Consider the following 4,216-nt stretch of genomic DNA (forward strand, 5'->3'; position numbering starts at 1 on the left):
GCCAGTCAGAACGCAGGACACAACTACGCGTCCCTCCCCGCACCACAAGGGCGAGTGGGAGTGGGAATCGGCTTTCCAGGGAGCGGAGCCTGTGCCGCCCATGGCCAATCAGGTCTCGGGAGATGACACCCCCCCCCCGGAGACACGCCCCCACGTCCCAGCGCAGCCAGTCAGAGCGCAGGACACAACTACGCGTCCCTCCCCGCACCACAAGGGCGAGTGGGAGTGGGAATCGGCTTTCCAGGGAGCGGAGCCTGTGCTGGCGGCGGCATCTGGCATTTTCACACCCTTTCCTTAGCATTTTAGGAAGCGGAGTTCCAGTAGCTTTGACGCTTAGAAAATGTAAGAAAAAAAGAAGTAACAGAAACCGCTATATCTTTAAGATGGAACCAATCACAGTTCCCAAAATAATTCAATTAGGTAAAGAACCAACTTACAAAAGAATTGTTTTAAAAAAACCCAAATTCTTTGAAACACATCCAAACTCTTCCCCGCCCCCACCCTACCCCAGCAGTTAGCGACTGATTCGTCTTTAAAAGCCATTCTCCGTTCTCCCCCTCCTTGCCACCTTCACCTAAATACTCGCCTTTTCTGATAAACTGCCAAGTGGTTTCCATTCTAATTATTACCGGTGATGCCCAATCTCATACACTAAACATGTTAATTTCTCCTTAAAGCCAGGCTCAACGTCTCTCTCATTTATTTTCACATTTCTCCATCCAAAAAACAAGTACTTATGGCAGGCCTGTTAAGCGCAAAGCATATTGAAACAGCAATGAGAAGATAGAGGGGGAATAAAACACATTCCTTGTCCTTATGGAGCTTATATTCTAGTGGAGGGCAGAGATATCAACAACTAATAATGTGACTAATCACACCTAGAGTTAAGTGTTATCGAGGACAGGGTGCCCTGACCTGGGCCTGGTGGTTCTGTTTGTGTGGAGTTGGAGTCAGAAAAACTGGTTTTCCCAGCTGGAGGTCCCTGCTGTCAGGTGTTCATAGCACACTGCACAGTTCTGCCGTAATCGGTGGCACTGGCACTTAGACTGCCCTCACATCCTGTGGAGTAAATTCCTTGAGGCTACTGATTATTTTTCTGTGAACAATGCTCGGCACACAGTAGGAACTCAGGAAATGTTAACTAAAATCTTTGAGTCTAGTCTCAGTATGCAGTTTAGGCGCAACAGGCTTTACTGAGAGGTGCTCACACATGCATTTTTAATTCCACAGAGTAGCACCAAGAATCCTGGCTCCTCAAGATCACCTCTGATCTCTAGGATATTCTAGAACGATCTGAGCAACTCAAGTGTACAGCTGGGGGGTGTTTGTCCAGCAACCCCTGAGTTATCTGAATATAAAAACCCTATTATGCATAGATTTATTGCATACTTTTTCCTGAAATAAAACGATTTGGGGTCCAGACTAACCAAAGTGAGTCATTTGTACTTAGGAAAAGGAAATTAGGATACAGAAAAGGAAGTTAAAGAATGTAAACTCAGGACTTAGAACTGCAAGCTGCCATCACTGGTCAGGAGGGAGGGAGCAGAAATGTGCACCAGGGTGCGGTAAGCTTGTATTAGGGCTCCACGTAATTGTGTGAGGAATTACAATACATAGGACCCCGTCCATTGTAATCAAAACTTGAAACTGACAAATCAGCTATTCCAACTGTATTAAATAAATGCTACTCAAAGTTTTTTCCAGCCCAAATATTTAAACAGTGCATTTCTAGGGCCATATAATCAGAAAAAAAACCCTTGAATGAAGAAAAGGGGAAAATAACTTATAATTATGCGTATTATGTACAAGAAAATTACAAACACATTTGAATTGTGAGAAGATCCTGAAATTTCTAGCTTGTAAGGGATGCATTAAAAATACTGATAGTCTTTTATATCTCAAATTTACTAATTTATTTTAAGCAAATATGAAAACCGTAAAGACTTTGCACAGGTTCATTCAAAATCCTGGTTCTCTCAATATAATTTTTCCAAGTTGTCAGCACAGTTTTTGGCAATAAGAATAGAAGCATTTGCTGAATGAGTAAAATGTCTTAAATCCCTCAACCACAAGTAGGATTTCTAGTTAGGGGGAGAATACTGTATTCGAACATAGTATATCTGCTCAAGTAGAGCACGATGATTGATGCCTTTTCTTTCCCTTTTAGTGATTCTTTTTGACCACTATTTACACCAAACTGAAAAAGCTTTCCAAAAAACTCCATAATTAAAAAAAAAAAAAGTCCTCTTACATTATTTTTAAATAGCATACCAGTGCTTATGCTGAAATAGTCTTTTACTGAAAGGTTTATTTATTCACATTAAAACTGAATCTTTGGCTGGGCACAGTGGCTCATGCCTGTAATCCGAGCACTTTGGGAGGCCGACGCTGGCAGATCACAAGGTCAGGCGACCGAGACCATTCCGGCTAACATGGTGAAACCCCATCTCTACTAAAAAATACAAAAAATTAGCCATGTGTGACGACATGTGCCTGTAGTGCCAGCTACTTGGGAGGCTGAGGCAGGAGAATCGCTTGAACCCAGGAGGCAGAGGCTGCAGTGAGCCAAGATTGCGACACTGCACTCCAGCCTGGGCGACAGAGTGAGACTGTCTCAAAACAACAACAACAAAACTGAATCTTTGACCTCTTGTATGATGATGGTAAATCTCAGGCCTAAGAATTTCTCAACTCTGCACTGTACAACCAGGTCCAAAGAGTAGGATGTGAGGTAGTTACCATAAAAAAAAATTAAAATATTACTTCACTTTAACAGTGGTGAAAAAAGAATGATAAAGCACAGGATTTTTTCATCTTCTTTTTCTCAGTAATGGATTTCCCACCACCACCCCACCCCGAGACAAGGTCTCATACTGTCATCCAGGTTGGAGTGCAGTGGGTGCAATCATAGTTCACTGCAGCCTCAAACCCCCCAGATCAAGCCATCCTCCCACCTCAGCCTCCCAAGTAGCTGGGACCATAGTGCACACCACCACACCTGGCTAATATATTTGTTGTTTTCTTTTGTAGAGATGGGGTCCCAAGATGTTGTTCAGGCTAATCTTAAACTCCAGGTCTCAAGTGATTCTCCTGCTTCAGTCTCCTAAAGTGCTAGAATTACAGGCATGAGCCACTGTACCTGGTCTTCTTTACTTTTTACTTTTACGTTGATTTTTTAAAAATAGAGAAGGGGTCTTGCTAAATCTCCAGGGCTGGTCTCAAACTCCTGGCTTTAAGTGATCCTCCAGCCTCAACCCCACAAAGTGTTGGGATTACAGGCATGAGCCACCACACCCAGTTCAGATGAGGTCTTGCTCTACCCAGGCTGGAGTACAGTGGCATAATCATAGCTCACTGCAGCCTTGACTTCTTGGGCTTGTGTGATCCTCCCACCTCAGCCTCCAAAAGTGCTGGGATTATAGGCATGAGCCACCACACCTAGCCTCAGTAATGGCATTTAATTGTTAATTCACTATCCAGGATATTTTAAAAAATGCATATCATCTAAAATGTTATTGTTTCTGTATTTTTACTCAACTTTATCTTCAGTTATCTTTAAATATAATTATCATACTAAATATCTATCATGACTAACGATGGGAAAATGAAAAGCCACTGGTTATAATTCAGAATGGCAAGAACTAACCTACTAGAGAACATTAAAGGGATAATAGCAATAGTAATAAAAATAATGACAGCTAACCAGAGCTGTGGCATACAGCTATGCAGACTGTGCACTGTACACGCCAGGGGGTGAGACAGCGTGGCAGCCCTGCGGCTAACATTGAGTATCCTATCACATGCCAGCTCATAAGTATTTTACATGGAACTGGACTATAAAGCAGATACTACCCTCATCCCCATTTTATAGATAAGAAGAAAGAAGACACAGAAGGTTAAACTTGCTCAAGACCTCAAAGCTAATGAATGGCAGAATCGGGCATTTGACTAGAGCTCACTCTATTGACTGCGCTAGCCCATACTGTCTGACTTATGGTTACAAATACCATTACTTGAAAAAAAATCCCTTTAGTTTTACATTTTTCTTGCATATAATTTTAAAAAATACTGTTTAACATATGGTAGCTGTTACTTCATTCAAAATGGTGATGTGGTTTATAGAATCTCTTTGTAATTTGTAACTATGTATCATATAGCAATACTCTCTCCCTTACCAAAAAAGAAAAAAAAACAAAAAACCACCAAGTACACAAGA

Source organism: Colobus angolensis, unplaced genomic scaffold, assembly GCF_000951035.1.
Source record: "Colobus angolensis palliatus isolate OR3802 unplaced genomic scaffold, Cang.pa_1.0 Scaffold10, whole genome shotgun sequence".
Classification (NCBI taxonomy): domain Eukaryota; kingdom Metazoa; phylum Chordata; class Mammalia; order Primates; family Cercopithecidae; genus Colobus; species Colobus angolensis.